Consider the following 25,996-nt stretch of genomic DNA (forward strand, 5'->3'; position numbering starts at 1 on the left):
GGATGACCAACAAGTGTGGGCAGCGTCGTAAAATATTATCTTAGTTTATAGTTAACAACCTAAATTAAATTAGTCGAGATTTGTCAACTCCTCTGGTAGCATGGTTTAATAGAGCTTGCCCTGAATTCTTCTTCCTACCTCACTTTCTACTAGAATCATTTCTTCTTGGAAAAGTATCTTCTATGATTTATCACTGCTGACTATACCAACCTCAAAATCTTTAGGGAAGGGTATGGGAGAATAAATGTCAGTAAATAAACCCAGGTTGAAATCGGGACTGCCATCTACTAGCTTTGTGATATTGAATAAGGACCTAAACTCCATGAGCTTTCCTGTGCATTCACGTCTGCTCGGTGGGTGTCATGCCCCTTCTTCAAGGAGATGCTGTGAGCGTCGAATGGACGTGACTTAGGTCAGGCCTTAGCACTATGCCTAATATGCAAAGTCCCAATACACGTCAGCTGTTGTAATGGTTGCTATTCTACCTCCATGTGCAAAGGCCAAGTCCAGTTGGATCTGAAATAGCTTGAAGGCCGTAAGGAAACAGGGTGGCCCAGCAGTGAGCAGTGAGGGCAATACATGCAGACCAGGACACTCTAGCTCTTTATTCAGTGGGCATCATGGAAGAAGCACAGACCTGGAATCAGAACACCCCAGGTTTAAATCCTGACTCTTCTGTTGACTAGCTGTAGACTTCAGTGGGGGTGACAGCAGGTCATTCCCGGAGTGAAGGGAACACTGGGCCCCACTGTTTGCCATTGTTTTATGTCTCGAGAAGCATGACATCCAGTAGAAATGGCAGCTCCCCTCACTCGGAGCCCAGACCTAGAGAATCGGCATTGGATCTCCCACCCACAGGGTTGTGGTGGTCAGCCTGGATGACACATGGGGTTGCATTCAGAATGTTGATGGGACCAGTTACGAGAACTCACACATATTCTCTATCAAAGCCCATGTTCACGATCACAAGATGCTTCCTCTAACCTCACTGGAAGTGACACTGGAGGGCTGGGTCTTCAGCTTGTTGACCTCTCTGAACCTCAGGCAAACTCCGGGGGCGTGAGTTACAGCTGTGATGCTGTCACAACACGCATCACAAGGTGACTTCCTGACAGGCTCTCTCTGCCAACAAAAGGTCACAGCTCTTTTGTAGCTGAGAGTGGGAAGGACTTTGAGACTGTCACATTTAAAACATTTTCCCTCCGTGGGTTCAGTTAGAAATAGTGACGTCAAGCATTTAAAGGGGTTGTGCCCCGTCTAGTTATATTTGTACAAGGAAATGGTAAAGAAAGATCCTTCTATGTGTACACATACAGAAAGCGAGAGAGAGAGAGAGAGAGAGAGAGAGAGAGAGAGAGAGAGAGAGAGAGAGAGAGAGAGATTAAGAAACCATAGTCTGTAACCACATGATTTTAATATTTCTGAAACAGGCTAACCCAAGCTTTGAAGAGCTTATGACACCACCCCTCTCTCCACAAAAAAAGGCAATATGGCAGCTGGTAGCTTTTATGATTTTTTGGCCGTTGTTTAATTCTCTTACTAATAATGCTGATTAACTTGTTACTGTACTTTGTCTGCCTTCAAAGGAAGTTACACGCAGTGGAGGGTACTAGTCATTGCCATGTGTGTTCCATAAGCTAACAGTGACCCACACACATCGCTGACATTCAAAATGGGAAGATGTCACATAACAAGCCAGATTTCTGGTCTCTCTTGGTACTGCACAGATGTTAATAGCACCTGGAGCTGAGAGGTACGCCACGCACCTCAGTCCCCACTTAGCCTGCCTCATGGCTCAAGATATTTCTAGACACTTACAGCCCTGTGAGTAGGAGACCCTTCCGTCACACACATTCCACACTCTTTCAGGTAACAATAAGTATCGAACAAGTATTGATGAAGCGCCTACTAAATGCCCATCACAGTCCCGGGCGTTCTCCTCATGCAAAAGCAGAATAAAACTCACTCCTTTGTTTAAGGCATTCCTGGTCTAGTTCTGTGCCACCCAATAAAGCCTCTTGTCACGTAGGACTACAGAGCATTTGAAATGTCGTTGGTCTGAATCAAGATGTGTCCTAAATATAAATACACAGTGGATGTCAAAGATATATCCCAAGGAAAAAAGTAAAATATATCATTAAAAATTTTTATATTGATTACATGTTGAAATGATAATATTCTCATGTATTGGGTTAAATACAATCTCGTAAAAGTAATTTCACCTGTGTCTTTTTAGTTTTCGATGTAGCCACTGGAAAATTTAAAGTGGCATATGTGATTCCTCTTACCTTTCTATTGGCCAGCACTGGTCTCCTTGGTGAGTGTGTGTTCAGCAGAAACGTATCCAAACTCCAAGAAGTTGGGGTGAAGTATGCGCACTAATGGAAATTGAACATGGATCTGAGTAGATGAAATGGGACTAGATCTGTGTTTATCACCTCACAAGCCTGAAATGTCAACAGGCTCTCTGATCCCTTTCTGACCGTGCATTGACTGTGCATTGGTGGTGACGATGTCACGATGTCACGTGACTATCTGAGGAGCAGCGGGGCTGGAGTGGGGGCAGCAAGGCTTTGAACTTCAAGACTGCTGGGAAGTTATGTTTGCTTGGGTCCTGTGAGAAAGCTAACCCAAGATGGGATTATGTATGCAAGGATTTCCTTAGGGAAAACGCTCCTGTGAGAAAAAATAGGGAGGGACCCAGAGAAGGCTGGGAGAGCTGTCCAGCGGTAGTGAAGGAGCAAGGGAGAGAAGGTTGGTGCTGGGCTGCCCTGCAGTCTGAAGAAGATTCAGCAAACAGTAGAGTCCTGGAGGCAAAGTCGGGGGTCAGAGGAGCCTGTGTCTCTCCGGAATGCAGCTGCCAGAATCCCTGCTGCCCTTGGTCATTGGCTGGGAGCACCGCTGGGGGGCGTGGCCTTTGCACAGACACATCAGTGGGTCTCACAGGGAAGCAATTGGGGCCCTTGGACAACTGTATTCTCTCTAGTTGAAGGTCTGCAAGGGTGTTCTGTGGCTGCCATAGAAGCCAGCTCCTGTACCTATCAGGCTGTTAGACAACCTAGGAAAAGCATGGCTAGAATATTCCCTGCAAGAGAGCAAAGACTCAAAATAGCCACTCTTTTCTCTCATCCTTGGAATACCTGCACCTTTACCTGTCAACATAGGCCTTGTGGTTCCATCCTTGAATTATCTGTATGACTACCCTCTGAAAACTCTATGTAAACAGGTATATATGTCCTTAAAGAAAAAAGTGCAACTCCAAAATATATTATGTGTTGACATGCTGAACAAGCTTGCAGGGAACAGAATGGGGGTTTGAACTAAAACTCTGAAAGATCACTTCCAATCCCAATAGCTATACTTCTCTAATTGTTCTCAGGAAAGACTCTCAAAGGTATAAGACTCTTTTTTCAATAACCTTTTTCTCTAACTATGAAAGTAAAATGTACTCTTTGAAAGTGGAGAAAATGGTTTAAGAAGCAATCAATCACTCGAAATCCCACCACAGAAATTACCATTATTAAAATTTTAATATTTTTCAAAGCACATGTGTATATATTTTAACTTATTTATGATCATACTATATATATAGTTTGATATTCTCTTTAATAGTATAATGTATCATAAACATTTTTCCATATCATTAAAAACTTCTTAGCGCGGTATATATTAGTGTACATCTATGAATATTTCCTTACGATAAATTCCTAGATAGCTAGTACTTCCTTGGCAAAGGGCATACAAATGTCTAATGCTTTTTGTATATACATTGATAAATTACTTTATCAGCAGCATATGAGAGTGCTTATTTCCCTAAACCATCTTCAACTATTGAGAGAGTAATTTTTAAAAATCTTTGTCAGATAGGGGGAAAATGGCATCCTATTTTTAGTTCATGTGATCTATAACATTGAACATTTTAACTTATTTTATTAATAATTTATATCTCCTCTTTTGTGAATTATTTCCTTATATTTTTGACCAGTTTTCTTTCGAATCTGTGTCTTTTCCTTGTTGGTTTATAGGACTCTTTACATATTAAAGGCCTAACCATTTATCTATCAAATATATTGCGAATATTACCCTAGTGTGTCATTTACTTTTCAATTTTGTTTGTGATATTTTCTAATATACAATTGTTTTATGCATTCGAAAGTATCAATTTTTCCTTTAAGATTTCTGCTTAGATAAGGCTTACCTATTTCAATATGATATAACATTTTAACTTGTGTTTTTTTCTTCTACTGAAAAGAAAAGTGGCTTTACTTTTCAAGTTGCAAAGTAAAATCATGTTCTTTGATTTTTTTTTTCCTCCTATTCTTTTCTCCATGCTTTTCTTTATTCTCTCGCTTCTCTCTTATAATCAGTTCACATCAGGATAGCCAGTGGGTGATATCAGGAATAAATAACTCATTCAGTAAACATATTTTGACTCCCACAATTTACAAAACTTTGAGCAAAGGCTTATAGGAAATGTGAAGCATAAGTGAGTACTGGCTATAGCAACTGTCATCATAAAATTATACGCAATCTGCAACAGAAGAACACATGAAAAGATGTTCAACAAAATTAGTCATTAGGAAAATGCAATTGAAAACCACAGTAAGACGTAGAACAAAAAGGACAGGCAATAACAAGTGTTTGTGAAGATGTGGAGAAATGGGAACCCTTCTATTCGTTGAGGGGATAAAAATGTTTTACAAGTAGATAGTGGTGATAGTTGCCTTGTCATGTGAATATACTTAAAAGGACCGAACTGTACCATTTACAAAATGCATATCTGCCATGTGATAGTCAGAATTGGTTGACTTCTATAACACATAAACCAAATCTCAAAGGCTTTTAAGAAAACCCAAAACTTCAATAGGAGGTGGAAGAGGAACAGCTCACTTGGGACAACGGGGATTTTGGAAAGCTTCTCAGAACAAATGACTTTTAAGCCAGACCACAAAGAACAAGTGATAATATAATAATAACCATTTGCCACGCATCCATATCTGCTCTGCAAATGTGCAAAATGCCAGGCCTTTGTTCCTAATTCTCCATGTACATGGTTTGGCCCTTTTGCTGCAGATGAAGAAACCAAGGTTCAGAAAGGTCAAGATGACTTGCCAAGAGGTAGCAGTGAGTGAGTGGTAGAGAAAGAGCAAGCTCTTGAAATGTGTAGGGGTTTGAGCCATTTACACAGAGGAAACAGGTGCAAGGCACCGGGATAGAAAACAGTAGAATATGGATGTGAGCCATCGAATCAGCCAGGTAGCTGGGCCATCGATCAGTTAGCGATTGGAGCTGGGATCAGTCTGCAAAGTAGGCAGGAGACAAATTATGTGTGGTTTTGTTTGTGTGATGGAGAAGTTTAGACCTCGTTTTGGACTCATCAAGAGCTGGAGGCTTGCAACGTGGAACAGTGTTTTAGAGAAAGGAGGGTGCTTTCAAGAAAGAACTCTGACAATCAGGACAGTGTACAACCAGAGAGCCAGCATTCAAGGTGACTAAAAGTCCAGGAGACACACCAAGGCGTGGACCACGGCTGCAGAACTAAGCAAGGAGGAAAGGAGGAAAGAAATTAAACCACCATTTCCAACTGGTGAAAGCCTTTTCAATGTTTCTGCTGATGGTTGCCTTTCAGTAACACTGGGCATTTTGCATAAAGCAAAGCTGTGCTTCCTAGGCAGTTATTTTGGACCAAGTACGGATTTAATTAAACCAACTGCTGAAGGATGGAAATGCCATGGTGTCCCCAGCCGTCTAGCCACCTTGGCTCTGTAATCTCCTACCTCCATGAATCTATTCATTGTCTTCCTGCTGGGAGAACCCACAGGAAACTTCTGATTAACCAGCAGGTATCATGGTCCCACCCTGCTAATCCTGTTTTCCTCATTCTGGCCCCTCACAGGTGATAGAAACCACAATGGAGAAAGCGAAAAGTGTACTGAGGCTACTTACCACTCAGTGGACCCCTGAAGATAAAACAGTTCTTTTCTATGCCTGGTGGCTCCCATCAGTATGGTGTGATCTAGGCACCAGGTCTAACAGGGAATTCCAGCTCTGTCACTTATTAGCTGAGTAACCTTGGCTTTACCCTAATAACTTAACCTTGCTGTTCCTCAGATTGTGCATCTAGAAAATTGAGATATTCATAATAACAATACCTTCACAGTGTTTTAGGGTGCTTCAATCAGTTCAAACATAAGGGGAGTTTAGAAAACTTCCTGATTATATGCAAACATCCCAAAACTATTTGAAACACTTGTTTTGGAATTTCCCAATTCCTTTCTTTCTCCCTGTTAGAATATGACCTGAAACCAGCAGGTTGTTTGTATCTCTATGGCAGCAATATTTTCCATTAGCTCTTACAAATTTTAATTCTCAATAATTTTATCTGTAAGCATTCCATAACATCGGAATCAGTACAGCTTCTGAAAATTAATGTAATGAGAGGTAATACTTTAGTAGTTTTAGGGTATCACGGTCCCTAATTATGGGACTTGCTTAATTATGGTGAAGGGAGCTGCAACTTTACTCCTTAACTGTATCTCTTCCATATTGTTTCACTTTCTGAAAGGGAGTAGGGAAAAGAGAGGACATGTTCAAAGAGGTAATGCTGAGATAGAAATGAAAATAATGGGGATTTTGTTTGTTTCGGCTCTCTCTCTCTCTCGCTCGCTCTCACTCACACACACACGTTTGTCCTTTTTCTTCTTTTAGCCACATTTCTCTGTCTGTGTCACAGTTGCAGAAATTTCTAGTTATCAGTATTGGCTTTCCATTATTACCAAGAGGAACCCACATAATAACTTCATAACAACTTAATTACTCCCTTACCTCCAAGGCTGGAGGAGACTCTGCTGTCTAGCCTACGTGCTGTAGTAACAGCAAAGCCTTCAGTTCTCACAGAGCTTACGATCAATTGGAGAGACATGACCAACCTGTGAAATAACAATGCTATTAGCACTTATAAGCTGGAAGTAGGACAATACTCTAAACAGACATCAGTGAGCACCAGATGACTTCATCTGTTACACCCACAGTGATGGAGGCATTGTGGGAAAAAGAGAGCTAGCTTCTGATAGCTGGGCAAGTATAGGAAGCTGTGAGGGAAAGGAAGCACACAGCCTCGGGGGCTTAGCTGACCGTACCTGGGTGTTTGGAGTTCTCCTCCCTCTGCTTCATCCTTCTCTTTTACATATGGTTGAGTCTCACGCCTTGGTTATGGGTTCTTAACACTCCTTGATTCAAATGACTTGATTCCATCTTTTCATCTATCTCCCCAACTTTTGAAAAAGAGATAAAAGAAAATACATACCCCCAGGGGAAGCCCAAGGAATAAATAAATTAAAATAAGAGCCATAATTTTCATATCTAGAAAAGCAGGTGACTCAGAGTAATTCAAACATCAGAAAGTGAAACAATATGGAAGAGATACAGTTAAGGAGTAAAGTTGCAGCTCCCTTCACCATAATTAAGCAAGTCCCATTAGACTCATTAGCAAATTGTTAGCACTGGATTTAAACTATCTGCTCTGATTTAGCCTGCACTCAGTAGGAGCTGTGTGGTGTCACTAGAATTAGTCAGTATAAACAAAATACATAAACAACCATCTATCCACAACTGCTTATTGGGCGCTTTACCTCTGTGTACATTATGTACCCCACAAGGAAGTTTTGGACACACACACACACACACCCATGTACACACACCCATCTAGTCTCAAATCTTGATGGTGGAGTTAATATAAAAGATGTCTCAGGTCCTTAACTGTGTAAGGGTGTAAAATCTCAGCAAGTGAGGAAGACTATGGGATACTCCAAAAGTTCCGGAACTCAGAAGCGGGGCTGCTCAGAATAGCACCCTTTTCAGAGTAGTAGTCATTTTAGGATATTAACTTGATTTTGAATAATCCTGCCAAAGCTACCTTTAACTTGATTATTCAGAAAAATCAACCTGATTGGAATCTTTTAAAATAAATCACATAAAATGAATTCCTGTCGATTTATATGAGAAGTTATGAGGCGTATAGCTTTTACTATTTTTGTATGTATTGATTTTACTATTCTTTTTTCAATCATCCTGCGTTTTCCTTTAATAGTCCATGGTGATGGGAACCTATATTGTCTTGCTTTGGACTGCTATAACAGAATACCACAGACTAGGTGGCTTAAACAACAGGTATTTACTTCTCTCACAGTTCTAGAGGCGGGAAGTCTGAGATCAGATGCCAGCAGGTCGGGTTCTGGTGAGGACCCTTTCCCTGGTTTGTAGATGGCTGTGTCCTGGGGGTAGGGGTAGGGTGGGTGTGTGGGGGTGTTGAGGAGACCTCTCTTCTTAAGGGCACTAATCTCATTATGAAGACCCCACCCTCACAAGCTCATCTCCCAAAGACCCTACCTCCTATCATCCACATTGGGGGTTGGGGCTTCAACATTTGAATACAAGCCTTCAGTCCATAACATTAATTAAAAATAAGAAAAAACTCAACTTATGTGTTTGAATGGCCCTATAGAGCCAAGTATTTATAAGTTAAATCTTTAAGAATAAAAGAAAATTCGTTATGATAGTAATGCCTTTGAAGATTAAAATTAAGCTTTTCTGACCAAAAAAGATGTCACTTTAAAAAATTACATTTAGACTATTTGAAGACAGAATTCTGAGATCCCAGTGGAGCCAGAAGGGCAAAGAGGAAATGGTTTTATTACTTGTATGTCTGTGTATGGGGGGGGTGAATCATGTTTCATTCTTTTTATAAGTATGTTTATAGTCATCTTAATAATGATACATAGCTAGAGAGATTATTCTGTAGTAAAATGTCTTGTAGGTTTCGCTTGTGCTAACCAAAGAGATTTGCAGACAGCTCCTGCTGCATGGTTTGTGGTGCATTTCCACATCTAAGGTGTCTCTCCATCACCTCAGTGTCCCATCCTGTCGGTCCCCCTCCCCACCCACTGTATGCTTCCTACCCTCTCTTCTGCAGCCCTTGTTGACGTCTCCAATAGTTCCACTGCCACTACAATGGCCATGTGCAAAAAAGAGTGTGTGTGTCTGTGTGGTGTGGGAGTTTCCACTCCCATCTCTTCCAGACTTGCGAGGGGGAGGGGAGGGACATGTCCCAGGGATTCCAGATGAAATTAGGAATAAGTTTGCACATGAAATGTTTATCGAAGTGGTTAATTTCTACAGAAATTCCAGCACCAAAGAGGGTTTACTGAGAAGGAAAAGGGGCTTAAGTTTCATAGCCCCTTATTGACAGGAGCCCTTCCAAAGAAGTTTTGTATTTTTGTTCCTTATCTTAAAGATGGTTCCCCAAATTGTAAGGCTTCAGACCCTACCCAACCTGGATGCTTTCTGGTTAGCATTTTGTTTGATTACAGGATTCCTTTTTACAGACTTTTTGTAGACTGTTCGAGAACCTCACTACCATAAAAAATGTTGCTTCTAAGAAATAGCTTCTATTGAGAAACAAACACTAACCACATACAGTCTGTTCTAGGCCCTAGGAAGTTGTATAGTCCCTAACGAGGTACTTAATAAGTGTTTGCTCATCGAATAACAGTGAAATAAATGAAGGGAAAATGGATATCCTTGAAGTACATACTGAGTGCTTCTCTCTGGTTGGTAGGATTATGGTGATTTTTATTTTCTTCATACTTCGCTGAGTTTCCAAAATTTTTAAATACAGTTGATCCTTGAACAACATGGGGGTTAGGGGTGCCGACCTGCGACATTGAAAATTCATGTATAACTTTTGACTCCCCCCAAAATTCAGTTGTCCCTCAGTATCGGCAAGGGATTAGTTCCAGGGACCCTGTGGATACCAAAATCTGTCGATACTCAAGTCCCTATATAGTGACTATTATCAATGGATACAGTTGGTCCTCTGTATCCATGGACTCCCAACTGTGGGTCATCAAAAACAGTACAGGTATTAACTGAAAAATATCCAGGTGTAAGTGGACTCACGCATTTCAAACCTGTGTTGTTTAAGGGTCAACTGTATTCTACAATGAACATGTATTTGAATAATTAAAAACTTGCTTTAAAAAGGCATAGTATGACTGTCCTTTGATGTACACATGTATAAAGTGCTTGCTCTGTGGTTTTCAGGATGCCCAGTCAAAGAAAACCCACAGTGCCTTGCCCTCAAGAAAACTGCAGTGCCAGTCACTGTTCTGAGCCCTGGAAGGATAGGACACAACACAGGTCAATATTTATAAAGCTTGTTCAATTCAGGGTGGTCTCTGTAGATGAGGGAAGGAGAGGAGTGGGGAAAGACAAAAGCTTGCTGTCCTAAGGATCCTTTTATATAGGATTATATCTATGTATATAGATATATAGATAAACACACCCACATCTTAGCTACATACTTCTTTCATTTTACCATAAGAGAAGGTTTCAGGCTTGGCCCAAAAACCCCAGAAAAGGGTTGACTACATTTGGGAAAAACCCAGAGGATGGATCCCCCCCTGTCCCAACTTTTAGGAGGAATGCAAAGAGGAAAAGAAATCCACTAAATTGGCAGTTAAAATATGTATCGGAAACAACAGCTCATATTTATCGAGTTTTTGGCATGTGTCAGGCATTATGCAAAGCGTTTTACAAACATTGCTACCTCACTTTATTTTCCTTTTACTTCCTATGAGGTAGGAGCTAGTATCAATTCCATTTTACAGATGAGGAATGGAAGGCTAAAAGAAATTCAACAAGTCACCAAAGGGAAGAGATGGTAGCTGGAAAGCAATCTCTAAATGGAATCCTAATTAGCCCAATCTCCCTTCTTAACCACTCCTCTTCAGGAGGCTAGACTACGGAGAGTTCTGGTTCCAAAGAGAAAAATGAAAAAGAACATGCATAATTAAAAAAAAAAAAAAAAAGGAATACAAGTGAGTTTCAAAAACAATGCAATACCAGCCTTTTAAAATTGAAAAAGGGAGTGCACTGGAAAACCATCTTTTTAATCAAAAGGGCCGACTTCCTAGCCATTGTGGGTGGCTATGAACTCATTAAATTAAATTATGAATTTGCTTTTCAATTACGTGTCTCATCACCGTCACAGTTCAGGTGTGGCCTTTTCTATTTTCCAAGTTCATCTTGGCCGAAAGTGAGAAATGATGCGGTTTGTGTGTAATCTGCGGGACCCGAGGAGGATCTTTTTTGCGCCTATTGTTTTCTTGGGTGTCCTCACTCTGGAGGCCTGACATTCCTCACGTGTCTAGGGCAATGCAGGACCAGCGAAGCGCGGGGAAGCCACACAAAGGCACCCGACCGCTATCAACGCCGAAAGATCAATTAAGTGCGCACACGAAACACCCAATACGATCGGGGAGAGGAGAAAAATACCTTCTGGAGGATTTTAGGAAATTGGTTGACGGCTTGTGAGGGTCCATAAAAAACTGAACAGATAAAGTGGTGGAAGGCGATCTTTCCGGATCCCTACCCCTCCCAGACGCGGCCAACAGGCGCGGCCTCAGACCTTTAATCCCAAAAGGCCAGAAAGGGAGGGGATGAGGCGCAGGGAGCCAAGTCTCGCACCCTCGGCGCGCCCATCTCTTTACCCTCCCCCCAAACCCCCAGTGCAGCTACTGCAGAGTAGCCCAGGCTTCATTCATCTTGCAGGCGCCGCGGCTCCAGGGCCGGGTGGAAGGGGTCTGGGGACAGGGCCGGGGCCGCTGGGCTGCGCCGCGCGCCAGGGATGCCCGGCCTTCCGTCTGTCTGCTTCCTGCAGGCGCAGCACGGCGTTTGGGCCCGCGGGTTGGCCTGGGTCTCCCGCAGAGTCAGGCCCTCCGGGTTCCGAGCCGCCCCGTTGCTCCCACGCCACCGCACCGATGACGGGACCAGGACGCCCCTTTCCCGCCGCGGTCTCCCCTCCCGCTGGCCCACCTCGCGGGGCGCGCGCGCGCGGGCGCGCGCGCACACACACACACACACACACACACACACACACACAGTCGCCCACACCGCCGGTCCTAGCTCTCCTTCCCTCCCCGCAGCCCTTCGCAGCCCAGATCGCCCGCTCGCCGGGTCCCATCCTCCGGTGCGCGGCGCCCTGGCGGCCTCCGCAGGCCCCTCCCCGGGGGAGGGCAGCAGGACGCGCGCGGGAGCCGGCCTGTGGGGGAGTGTCTGGCTGCCCCCGCCCCTCGAGTGAGTGACTGGGCAAGGAGGTCCCCTCCCTCCCTCTCTCCCTCCCTCCTTCCCGGTCCACTCCCTCGCTCGCTCCCTGCCCACTCCCGGGGGGACGATCCGTGCCGCGGCTGCCGGGGCCGCTGCTTCTTTCACACTTTAGTTGGGAGCCGCGCGCCGCGCTCAGTTACTGGCGAGCTGGCCGCGCGCCGCCGCCGCCCGCCCGCACGCACGCGGGCCCGGCTTCGGGGTTTTCGGCTTTTACTCCCGGCGACTGGGAGGAGGGGGAGCCCCGGGCACACTGTGGGGAGGAGGAGGAAGAGGAGGAGGACGGAGGAAGAAACCCGGCGCGGAGGAAAGGGGCGGGGGGCGGGAGGCTTGCCACCTTCAGCCCCCCCTGCGAGTGCCCAAGGTAAGCGGGAGCCATCGGCAGCCCCGGGGCGGGGGGAGTTGGCGGCGGTGCCCGCCCCGGCACGGCTCCCCGGGCACGCCCGGGTGGGCTGGGAGGGAGGCCTGCGGGGTGTCTGCCGCGCGGAAGGGATGCGAGCCGCGGTCGTGGCGCTGCCCGCCTGCGGCCCGGGCTGGGGGGCTGCTGCTGGTGTGGCGTTGGTGGTGCTGCCAGGGACCGAACCTGGGGTGGGGGGCGCTGCAGGGGGCGTCTGCTGGCTGAAGCGGAGAGATTGGGATGCGGTTGGGGCTGCTGACGGCTTTCGTCACATTGAGGCCTGGGTGGCTGGTGTTAGACACCCCTCCCTTCCCACCCGCACCCCCGCCGCCCTCAGCCTTCCTGCACCTCTAGCTTTGCATGTAGCCGCCGTACTTTGCAAGCCAGAGCTTGAAAGAAAAAACAAAATTCAGGATCCTTTGCTGTGTCTCCAAATCCCTTCTCCGGCTCTGACTGATGGATATGTTTGTGTGGGTGCAGTGATCCCCAGGTTTCTGAAGTTTTGACCTTTTTTGGGGTGGCTGGTCTCGGTGCATCTGTTTGTCTGCCTCGATGTATTTATTATTCGTGCCCATGAGAGGCTGGCGGAGAGTGCTTGGTAATTGAACAAGGAAAAAAATTTCACTCCCCTCTGCAGGCAGTTTGCGAAGTGCGGCCGCCGCGGCTGCCTCTCTGGTCGGCTGCTGTACGTCCTTCCCCTCTCATCCACCCTGCCCCCTCCCTCTAGGAGGGATTTTTCCCCCCCCCAGTCTTACTGTTTGTGTGAGAACAGTCCCCGGGCTTAAGGGCTCGCATCTCCCATTCATTCCTCTTCTGAAGCTCTGATTTGGCTAAATTTGGGGTGGCTTTCTTTGCTCCAAGAGTTGCGCGGTCAAAGATAAATATACACAGAAACACACATTAATCCTGAGATGACAAGCTCAGTGTGAGACAGAAGTGTTTTGTTTCCAGTAGGAAGTTGACGACCTATGTAGGAGGTATCTTCCATGGTGTGTGGGTTAGGAAAATTGTTTTAAAATAGATAGTGATTATGTTGTGCGTGGTTGGAAGACAGCCATAAGTTCAGCTATTGGAGCAACTCGGAAAGTGATACACCCTGGTGACACAGAACCTCGGTAAAGACACACAGGCTCTGACTCAGATGGGGGGGGGGGCTGACACACCACGGATTTCATGTAGCACTTGCTTTTTTTTTTGTATTTAAGGAAGCAGTATGGACTCTTTGGAGAAGTGACACCATTCATTACACTCACAAATGTTATGAACACTCCTCTACTCCAGGTGGTGGGCTCACCTTCCACCTAATGAGAATAACCTTTCAGTTTGGTAGAATTAGCAGGTACCAGGGTAGAAAAAAATCATGGGTAGAATGGACCTGGGCTACTTTTAGCGCGCTTAGGAGGAAAGGTGATGTTTCGGGAGGGTCTCTAAGTCCAAGATCCTCAATTTGGGAGTTTTCTGCCCTTTTACATACTTCTGGATTATAGGATCCATAGAACATGTTCTGTGTTGGCTGTTTGGAAATGCAGTTGATCAGACATGGAAACTAATTTAGACTTGATCATCTCTTTTGGCTTTGCTACTGAAGAAGTGTTTATCTGCATTCAACCAATGCTGGGAGTAGCCCTTCACCAATCACAAATGCAGCATTGAAATAAACCTCCCCTCATGTTTCCTGCTGTGCAAACTGGGTTCAGAGAACAGCTCTGGAAGGCTGCTAGGAAAAGCAACAAAGACAGCAGACTCGGACTTGCATGAGTAGATGCCCAAGGAGGAGTGGGGTACATGTCTTGTCAAGCTTATCTCCATTTGGGCATATTTCCAAGAAAAATGGCCTTGGTTGGCAGGGAGGTCTTACTTATATCCATTGTTAGAAGTTGATCCTAGAAGGACCCTGAGGTTCTAGCTTCCCACCTCAGCACTGATTCAATTTCACTGGTTGAGAGGACTGATAATACTGTTTTCTCACCTAGTAATTTATCCTTCAGCCCCCTACCCGCACCTCGCTTTATTGCCAAACATGGATTTCTGGGGATTAATAGGCCAATGTATGAAGTTGTGGGAGCTTCTTAAAGAATCACAGGATATAAATCAAGAACTTGTTCATTAATTGGTACTATTTGATGTGATTGATTAAAAAACCCTACCAAAGAGGAAGGTGGCTTACCCCAATAAAAGTATCATTTCCAGGCTGATGACGCCTCAGGTTGGATTTTTGACAGGCACGCCCTGAGTATTACATCCTGAGCGTTTTGCTCTAAGCTCTTAGTGACCCCTTTCTACTGGGTATTTTCTGTCAGAGAGTGAGACACCCCAGGCTGGGAGAGGGAGTGTCATGTCACCTCCCATTAGGGCAAGAGAGGGCAGGCCACTCATTCAGAGGGTCCTTAGTGATAAAGTATCACCAGCTTCCGTTGAACTTATCAATACAACTTGGAACCATATGAGGCACACACGAGGACAGTTTGGGCCATTTTTTATGGTCCTTTAGAATTTTAGAAGTCCCCTAGCGTGGGAGATGTAAAAGTGGTGATTAGGTTCTCATTAAAAACATTAAAAGCAGATTGCAATAGATCAGCATAAAATACTGCTTAGAAAACTGAAAAGCTAGGATAGGGCCCGTGTGCAAGGAGAATTGCAACATTGAAACTGTATTTAAAATCGGTGACAGTTACGACTTTGAGAGATCATAATTCAAGCGCTTATCTGAAGTGGCATGTAAATTACGTACATGTACACATATTTTTAAAATAGGCAATTATTTAGCTTGACTATCTCAGTTCTGAAGTTTCATTTTACAAGTTACAGTTGCAACAAGAAACAACTTGACATGCTGTGGTTGTGCAATCATGACAAGAGTGGTTGGACGTACACGGGGCTAGGATGAACATAGACGTGAACACACAACAGTGTCTGAAGTCACCAGGTATATTAAGAAGTTCCTTTACTTTTTTGTTTTCTGTTTTTTGTTAAACGTATTCTTGGAAAATGTACTTCCTAGGTTGTAGGCTGGTCACATAATGTAAAGATTGCTTGCTCTCTACACTTGTGAAAGGAGATGTAGCTTTCCCGATCTGAAATGGAAACTGAGAAGATTCATCTGTGTCACCCCTAGGGCAGCCAGCAGACTCACTGCCTTGCCCTTGGAAGTCCCTTGACTGATTGAATTCAATGGAATTCACCGAATTAGTTAAGATCTATAATGTGTCAAAAACAAAACAAACAAACTCCTTGGAATACATTAGATGCAGACTTCCATTTTGAGAAATCAGTGCAATAGTTTATTAAGAGCTCCGTAGGATGCCTCAGGTAAAAATTTTAAATGTCGAAAAATATTTGACAGGAAAGTCACCATACCAAGCATAAAGTCCCTTCGAATGACTGGAATTTCTGGTTAGGGCATCTTGATTTGGAATATATGTAATGTCCATATTTGACAGACATTTCCTCACTCGTGATTGTATGGTCTTTCTCTTTTGTGTCTGAGGGAGTCAGTGAATAACAGTGCCTCACACTTATATAGCGTGCCTTGTGGTTCTCAAAGTCCTTCTGGTAGCTCATCTTACCTGAAGATGTGTGGCAGCCATAGCACTCAGGGCTTCCCGTGCTGGAATATTCCCATCCTGGAGTATGCCTGGCTCCAGGCGTGGAGGAGAGGTCCTGGGGAAGCTCACATTGCCCTACCTTTTGGTGTAGTAGGTTTTCTCAAGGGAGGCAGTATTCAGGATTCACTGCTGCTCCCTCTAAAATAACTTAAAACAAGGAAAGACGAGACCTGTCTGGTATAGTGAGCTCAATTGGCCTGCCAGCATCCTGTGGCTCTGTTCCTCAGTCTCTTCTCTCTTTGGGCTGCCTTTTACCTCTTACTGCCTTATGCCAAATGTCCCTTTCACCTTCTATCCTTTCTGAAGCGTTTCCATGGTTTTCTGTCCCCCAGATTTTCATTCATAGACCGTCCTGCTTCTTATCCTACCACCTTACTTTTGCCTGCAAGACTTAGGTTTTCTGTGTCTGAGTGATCTTTTCCAGGATTTTAATCACATCTCCAGGCCAACTTTCTCCGTGACTCCTCTCACCTCTCTGACAAATGTAGACTTCCTGCTTCCAGCCCCGCTTCTCCCTTCTGCCCTCAGGGTCCCTCTACCTTGTCTTACTTTGCCCCACGCCTGCCTGATTACTCCCACCCACTTCTCTCCATCAAGACTTCAGATACATCTTCCAGCAAGTACCTGCCTCGGCAGGTGTGTGTTTATAGTATTCACGAGTTGAACTCCACATGCTTTAGACCCTGTAGAAAAATGGAACCAGAGGTCCCCTAAGTTTAGGGATCTTGCTGCCTCTGTTTTCACTATTGATTCCACTACATTTTTGACTTTTTAAGGCTTTTAAGCCATTTAATGATAGCTGAAGTGCTTTGCTTCTTTATTTCACTTAGCTATTACATCCTATGTTGGATAATAGATAAAGGAATGGCTCAATGATTATTGCTATTTTTTTTTTTAAAGATTTGGAGAACAAATCTTGAAAAGCATTTCATAGATTTTCATAATGGCACCACTGAAAGTCTTTAAAATCTACTTACTAATCAACAAAAGTCAAATGGTTTCTTTAATTTCATCCTCATTACCTTAATTTTTTTCTCCTTTGGTTAAATAAATGTTTGTTAAATAAACATGACTGTTACGTGAACTAAATTTCTTTTATCATTTGTTGTGGTTTTAGTTCTCTCCATGAAAACACAAGACACATTTATGCAGAGCAAGGATTCTTTAGCTAAGACCTAACACTGTGGGGTTCCCCTATAAATTTGTGGGCCCTATCAGTTGAGTCAGTGGGGGAAAAAGTATTAAAGTGAGGACTACTATTGGCAAAACATATTCTATTGACTCATTGTATACAAACTTGGATTGATCTTTTTATAAAACTACTTCAAAAGTAGGTCCAACACTAGTTACGCAATATCCTGAATGCTCCAGGGCTTTGGGAAGAAGGAGCTTTAAAGCAGAGCCAGGAGAATGGTTTTTAAGTAAGAGCCCCTTTCTTTGATGGATCTATGGTTTATTTGAATGCAGGGGATATTGAAGTATTTCAGTTCATTGTTAAACCATATGTCAGGACAAATTCCACCTCACATGGTGACTTCTGGTTTTTCCTGCCTGAGCAGGGGAGGGAAAGGACAATGAGAAGTTGGTGGTTTTAGCTGGCGTGTGGGGACATTAACACAACCCATCATGGTGTAGGGAAGACATGCTCAACAACCCAAGAGATGTGGTGTATATCACAGCCACTCCTAAAAGCTTCTCCCTGAACTCCAAAGATGACAGGAGGTCTGCACATGGTTACTTACAGTGTACAGTGGTGCCCCTGTAGTAACACCACGGGTTCTTTCATGAGAAGATTGAAAGGCCGGGGTGTAGAGTAAAGAGACACTGCAGGCTGCCAGGCTGTGGTTTGCAGAGAACTTTTCAAAGGCATAGATAGTTAATATTAATACATGCCAAGTGGTGACTTCAGCAGTTCTATCTGAAAGTTCTGCCAAAAGTAATTTTCCTAAGATAATGTTTTAGCAGTTCTTACAATTAAAAGGTTCTAAAGGAATAAGCAACTTGTATCTCATTACATGTCTCCGGCAGATAACTGTTTTGAGGAAGGAAGTGAGAATCCAGGAACCTTTTTGAGTGGCTTACTATTTGCTGAAAATTCAGATGTTCTGGTTTCTGTGCCAGGAATCCGTGAACGTCTACAGCTCCAAAAACAAGTCATACAGCTCTAATAACAAATCTGCCTACCATTGGTGGCCTCCCCAACACCCACCCCTGCCCTGCCTTGGGACCTTCTTCTTTCTGCTGCTTCTCTTGTGGCCCACGCCATTTCTCAAGTCTTAGTTCAAATTCCATCACTTCCAGGCAGCCCCTTTTCTGACCATAGGAGTGGTTACTCTCTTGCCTCTCATGAAGTCCTGTCACACTTATTTGATGTTTATTTTATTTCATTATTAGTTTTGATTTTCATTTACGTATTTTTCTTTTGTCATCCCACCAAAGTATAAGCTCTTCTATCATATCCTCTGGGCCTTAAGAGTATATTATGCTGAGTAAATAGCTGTCGGCTGATTGACAGCTGGTCATTGGTCGGAGGCTAAGAATTTTTCTCTCTGAAGACCTTGCTCCCACTGAAAACTCTCTTTAACCAAATGAGGAAGTGTATTATGGGATGAGAAAAGATAATGGGAATTTTTTAATTCCTTTGCTGGCCATGGTGAAGGCATCGACTCTTTCTTACTCAGATAATTTATTAAACAAACATTTGCTTTTGTTGATGACACTTTGTGTCATCTCTCTGCCTGGCGCTGGAGAGATGCTGGAGATCCAGATAAAAAGGCCTGGCCTCGTCTTTGTGGAATTCTCATGCAAGTGCAGGAATTGACACGCAAACACATGATATGTGCTGAACTGACAAAGGTGCTTTGGGAGATGAGGGAAGAAAGCAGCCAACTCTGTCTAGAGATGGGCTGACCGTGCAGCCTGGTTTCCTTGGGGTAGTCCTGGTCGGTGTCCGTTGTTCAGGAGAGTTTTTAATAGCACCACCTTTGCCCTTCCAAATCTCCCAGTTTGGACAATAAGTTATACGATTCCCCAACGGTGAGAAGTCATAGAAGGCTTCGCGGAGAAGGACGTGTTTGGGATGACACTCGAAGGGTATTGTTGACATTTCCGAAAATAAGGGGGGACGGACATTGGTTTGCTAATTTTATTTTTCTCATTTTAGTATGGATTCATAGACTAAGTCACAGGTTGGCATTTGAGGATAAAGCTGTTTGGGGAAAGACAGAAGGCGAAGTAGGGCATTTCAGGCAGAAGACACGGGATGATGTGGGGACATCCGGACGTGGGTCTTTGTTCCTGGGGTCTCCACATGTGGTTGAGCACAGGGGGAGGGGAGACTGATGAACTATGAATGGCTTCAGAGTACAGAATTTGGATTTATTGCCTGAAATATAAGAAGTGGGAGGCACTGAAAGGTTGTAAACGGGACAGATATAATTGGCAAAATAAATGGCTCCTTTTTGAGTATGGGCAAGAGACGGGAAGGTGACAGAGACTCTAGTCAGTGCAAGTGGTCTCGTGTAGGTACTGACTTGGTAAGAGATGACGGGAACTGAGCCAGAAAATGGAGAGAAGGGACAGATCAGAGAGGTATTTTGGAAGCAAAATTGGTAGGACGTGGTGACAAATTGGGAATAGAGCATGGTGAAGGGAATAAAGGGTAATTGCAAAATTTCTGGATGGGTCATTCTGTCTTTCGCTGAGATGGGGCATCTGGGCATTGCAAGGAGAGATTATGGATTCATTTTGGAGTGTATTGAATTTTAGAGGCCTGTATTCTTTTAGGTGGAGATATACTGAAATTCTAATCTAGAATTCAGAGGAGCGGCTTGGGGCAGAATTATGGGTTCAGTCTCAGTTCAGTCTCCATCTTCTTAGGGAATCGTTCCCTAATCTCCATGATGAGGTGAGATCCCTTTAGTCTGTTTTTTTGTTTTGTTTTGTTTTATTTTTATTATTATTATTTTTTTAATGCAATATGTACCTTGCCTGCATTCACTCACTACTTTTTCAATGACACATTTATCTTTGTGATTTTTTTTCAAATACTGACTCCCCATCCCCCACAAATGTTCCACCACTTACGATGGGTTACATCCCGATAAACACATCATAAGCCGAAAGTATCATAAATCGAAAATGCATTTAATATCCCTAACATACCATCACATCATAGCTTAGCCTACCTACCTTAAAGTACTCAGACACTTACGTTATCGGGACTTAAAAGCCCATCTTAAGTCGACGAGCATCTGTGATTGCTTTCCTCTTCTCATCAGAAGCAGGACACAGAGATGGGTGTTTTGTAGACACGATGGGATGTGAAAGTACAAAACACAATATCCAAACAACACTGGCAACACAGTACACCGTAGAATATCGGTCTTCATTCCCGCAATCACGTGGCTGACTGGCGCTGTCCAGCATCACGAGAGAAGATCCTACTGCATATCGCTAGCCCCAGACCAGATCAAAATTCAAAATGCAAAGTAAGGTCTCTACTGAATGCTTATCGCTTTCGCACCATCGTAAAGTCGAAAGGGACCGTCTGTATATCTGTTTGTGATCCTCTTGTATGCCCAGGGCACCTACCACACAATTAGGGCCCAGTACTTCTTTGTTAAATGAACAAAGTATGAATCAAAGAGAGTTTTTGTATATGTGGTCCTTGAAGCCCCGCCTGGTTTGGCGTGAGATTGCCTATGGGGAAGGAAGTAGAAGAACACAAAACAGTGAGTACCAGGGACCACCCACCTTTAAGGACTGCGGGAAAGGATGGGAAAGGATAATGAAGGAGACTGGAAAGTGCAGGCTGTCATATCGGCAGGAGTACCAGGCAAGCCGGTGCCTGGGAGAAAGGAGAGGGGAGCAAGAATCGGCGTGTGGTCAGGATTGTCGCAAGAAGTGAAATACTGTTGAAGAGGTTTTCTAAGAATTTCTGATTCGGTTATTAAATAGAAGTGGAAATATTTTCTATGATATTCGCAGCCACTCTATGAAGAAACTACTGACTGCTACTACCTCTCCTTTCTAGATAAGGAAGCACTGAGGCTCAGGACATTAGGGCTTTGACTAAGGGCTTGTAGCCAATATGTGGTGCTGCTGAGATTGGAATCCAGCTTCTGGGACTCTACAGTCAGGGTTTTAGATACCAACTCCCGGCCAATTGCGTTTCTCCGTATACCCCTCCCCTTCCCACCACACACACACACACACACACACACACACACACACACTCACTTCCCCTCACCTACTGGTTCTTTTTGAAGCCAATCACAGACATTATGTCATTGTCCATATCAACTAGATTTTATATATATATATATATTTTTTTTTTTTCTTATTTTTTTAATATTTTATTGGGGAAGGGGAACAGGACTTTATTGGGGAATAGTGTGTACTTCCAGGACTTTTTTTTTCCCCCAAGTCAAGTTGTTGCCCTTTCAGTCTTAGTTGTGGAGGCTGCAGCTCAGCTCCAGGTCCAGTTGCGTGGCAAGTTGCAGGGGGCGCAGCCCACCATCGCTTGCGGGAGTCAAACCGGCAACCTTGTGGTTGAGAGGACGCTCACCACCCAACTGAGCCATCCGAGAGCTCAGCGGCAGCTCAGTTCAAGGTGCCGTGTTCAATCTTAGTTGCAGGGGGTGCAGCCCACCATCCCTTGCGGGACTCGAGGAATCAAACTGGCAACCTTGTGGTTGAGAGCCCACTGGCCCATGTGGGAATCGAACTGGCAGCCTTCGGAGTTAGGAGCACGGAGGTCCAACCACCTAAGCCACCGGGCCAGCCCCCTAGATTATATTTTTAAATGATAAGACTGTTTGTTTTTCTTAATATAACCACAATATCATTATCATGCCTAGAAAAATTTGACAATAATTCCTTAATATCAAATATCCAGTCAGCAAATTTTCCTGACTGGCCCATAATTTTTTAAAAAGAATAGTTTGTCACATTCAGGATTCAAACAATTTGCACCCCTGAGAGATGTAACTGTCTTTATTTATAGACTTCCTTTCTCTATTTTTCCCCTCTTCATTTTCTTCCCTGGCAGTTTATGTGTTCAGGAAACAGGGATCTGTCCTATAGGCTTCTCTGCCTTCTGTAGTTTGCTGATTGCATCCTCTTTCTTGGTGTTTGTCTGTATATTCTTCACTTATATTTCCAGTAAACTGGTAGTTTAACCTAGACTGGGAGCTCAGTCAGATAGTTTAGCAAGAGTACATCCTGTAAAGAGTTGTGTGCTTCCCAGGACGTCACATCAGGAGGCATACATGCCTTCTTGTTTCTTCTTTGGTGATGTTAAGACTGATTATTGGTTTCAGGTTTTGTCGGCCAGATCTTTCCATTATAAAGTTTTCCCAGGCCCTTCATTGATGGTCATTGCTTAGATATATTATTTCAATAAGGTTTGTAAAATGTTGACATTCAGTTATCTCTTCTGCATTTGTTCGCTGGAGATTTTCTATCAAGAAGAAATTAACCACATCAATTAAATTTGGTTACCTCAGGGTATAGTTCATATAGGAATATTAATGCTTGGCTTTATTCCCTCTATTTTAAATAATGTTCAGAATAATAAATTGATTTTCTAGCATCTTCCAAAGAAGACCAACGAGGGGTTTGTTTGTGTGTTTGTTTGTTTTTGTTTTAAGTATCATGCATTCATGGATTTTAATAAAATTATGTGTGTCAATCCCTTGCAATTTTTTTCTTTTGAAGTTCAAATTTTCTTTGGTATAAGAAGACTCTTCTTTAAATTGGCTTCTGAATCTTTTTGACATGACTGTAGCAGTCTTTGATGATGACTTTATTTTCTGGTATGTCAAGATATTTCAGACTTATCTAGTACTTTTCCTAGTACTAACCCAGATCTTTTCAGTGGTAAGTGGTATTTAGAGACCATAGTCCAGGTGTTAGCGGTTCTTATTGCCTCTGGGCTTGTCATTATTTCTAGGTCTGTTCAAGTGAACAAAGTTAGGAAAATATATACAGAGGGTGCCAACAAATGTGTACACATTTTAAGAAAGGAAAACTATATTAAAATTGTAACACTCAATATATACCGATAACAAAAGATGAACACAAGTCACGTTTGACTTCTGCAATTACAAGAGGTGCTCAAAGTGGTTACCATCAGCGTCCAGACACTTCTGATTACGGTGAACTACTGCTTGAGCAATGCTGACCAAAGTGTCCACTTGTATATATTTGTTTGGCACCCCCAGTGTGTATGTATATCTGCCTATTGATATCCATAATATGTATATATGCGTGTAGGTATGTTTTTGTGTATTCATGTATGTGTGACATATGAATACGTGCCTATTGTTTTTATTTGATGTAAGCAAACATCTTTATTTCTTCCCTCTTAGAAAAATAGCACACTGCAGCTCTGCACCTCACTTGTTACTCTTCACAGTATATTTCAGAGATCACTCTGGAGCCATCTTTAAAGATTTTTTTCGTGTGTTTTACAACTGACGAGGTTCATTATGTAACTATACCAAACTTTTTTCATTTGAATATATGGTTTCCAGTCTGGCTTTTATGTCTTACACTGTAGTGGGAATGATTTGTTCTTGTTGGTGGAGGTTTATTTCCAAATCAAAAATAAAGCGTGAACTGAAACATTTTTTTTCTTAACTAAATGGACAGCTGAGTGAACAGTGCTGTAGTGAGCAGCCTTGTGAATATTGATGTTTGTATTCTAGCCAGTTTATCTTTGAGATAGATTCCTAGAAGTGGGATTGATGGGTCAAAGGATAAAGACATTTTCAGTTTTGCTAGATGTTACCCAAGTCCCTTCTGTGGGAGCTGTACAATTTTGCATTCCCACCAGGGGACTGTGAGAGCACCTTCTTACCCCACCATCTCACCAGTAGATAGGTTGTAAAATGCTTTGGGGTCTTTGCCATCTAAATGGTGAGAAACGATACTTTAGTGTCATTTTAACTTGCATCTCTTTTATTATGACCTAGCGTGATTTGCGTTTCACATGTTTAGGAGTCATTTTCATTTCTTTTTCTGTGAACTGTCTCTTCATACTTTTTGACTATTATTAGAGGGTTTTAGGTCTTTCCCCCCTTTGTTTTATGAAGCTTCTTATATATTAGGGATATTACATATTAGGGATATGATCTTTAATATTTAAAAATTTTTTCTCCAGTTTATTATTTGTCTTTTTTTTACCCCTGTGATTATGGTTGTTTTAATGTGTTTGTTTCTTTGAAGTAATCAGTTATTAGTATTTTTCTTTATTTCTTCTTGGTTTTGAATGACAGTGTGGAAAAAAATTTCGTTCTAGATTGTAGCGCAGTACTATCTAACAGAAATAGAACACAAACCACATATGTAAACTTTTAGTAGCCACGTTTAAAAAAGTAAAAAGAAACAGGCGAAATTAATTTAATAATATATTTTATTTACTCCAGTCTATCAAAAATATGATCATTTCAATAAGTAATCATTATTTTAAAATTATTGATGAGCTATCCTTATGCCAAATTTTCAAGAATGGATGCATTTTATACTGTAGCATGTCTCAATTTGGTCACTAACTTTTCATCATAAACACATGGTCTGTATTTAGACTTCATAAAATTTACAGTTGAAAAATAAATTCACATAACCAAGTTTTTCCAGGTGGACAAAAAAGCTTTTCAATAACTGAGTTAGTATCAGTTTTTAAATTTAAATTAATTAAAATAGTTTAAAACTGCAAATTTAGTTCTCAGTCACACTAGCCCCATTTCAAGTGCTTAGTAGCCACTTGGGAATAATGACTGCTATTTTGGACACCGTATTTATAGGGAGAGTCGCCCGTATTTTCTTTTAGTACTTGCGTGGTTTTCTTATTAACGTTTCAATCTGTGACCCATTTGGAATTTACTTTGGTGTGTATGGTATGAGGAATGGCTCCAATTTTCTTTTTTCCACATGGCTATCTGGATATCATAAACCACTTATGAAAAAGTCCATCTTTTCCCCAGTGATTTGAGATGTGTCGCATCATAGACTTAATTTCCATAAGGAATTAATTGGCTGTATTTCTGCATTTTTCTTTCCTGTCCTATTGGTCTGTCCTTTCATGTTCCAGGACCCTACTGTTTTTTATTATTATTTTTTCCCCCTTCTTCCTCCTCGCCCCCCGCCCCCCACTCCGGTTCAAGCTGTTGTTTCTCAGAGTAGTCGTGTAGGATACAGCAACCTGGCCCATGCTGGTATTATGAGCCTTGCACTCCTCCTGGCTGAGGCAGTCGGTCATCGGTCGTCGGTCGTGCTCTCACAGCAGCTCATGGCAGCCCTTGCCAGCGGCCGGCTGCTCACACTGGCTGCCGGCCGCTCCTGGAAGCACATGGTAACCCACAGCAGCACACAGCAGCCCGTGGCAGCTCACGCTGACCTCAGGCTGCTCACGGCAGCCCAGCTCCAGGGAGAGCCATTGTTCACAATCTTAGCTGGAGAGGGTGCAGCTCACTGGCCCATGTGGGAATCGAACCAGCGACCTCGGCGTTAGGAGCACGGCGCTCCAACTGCCTGAGCCACCGGGTCACCAGGCCCTACTGTTTTAATCATAGAAATGGTATAATATGTTTTAACATTAAAACCACTATGAGATGCCATTTAATACCTACCAGATTGGTAAATATCTGTCAACATCAAGCATTGGGCAAAAGTATGGAGCAGAAGGAATATGCGTACGATGCTGGTGACAGTATAAATTGCTATAATGATTTGGGAAAGAAGTTTGGAATACCTTGTAAAATGGTCCTCTAGTCCCCCAGCTTTCAGGGTAGCAAAGCAAGATAGCAGAGCAGATCGTAAGCCTGGA

General features: G+C 43.1%; 1 protein-coding gene across 1 annotated transcript in view; it reads left to right on the forward strand.

Moving 5' to 3' along the window:
- The first annotated feature begins 12,173 nt into the window (after positions 1–12,173).
- The window catches only part of C22H1orf21 (chromosome 22 C1orf21 homolog), a 197,071-nt gene continuing 183,248 nt past the window's right edge, over positions 12,174–25,996 (forward strand). Inside the window, exon 1 of the mRNA XM_033092717.1 lies at positions 12,174–12,526. The gene's annotated coding sequence lies outside the window, so the exon portion shown is untranslated. The remainder of the gene's footprint in view (positions 12,527–25,996) is intronic.

The sequence above is a fragment of the Rhinolophus ferrumequinum genome, chromosome 22 (assembly GCF_004115265.2).
Source record: "Rhinolophus ferrumequinum isolate MPI-CBG mRhiFer1 chromosome 22, mRhiFer1_v1.p, whole genome shotgun sequence".
In the NCBI taxonomy this organism is placed as follows: domain Eukaryota; kingdom Metazoa; phylum Chordata; class Mammalia; order Chiroptera; family Rhinolophidae; genus Rhinolophus; species Rhinolophus ferrumequinum.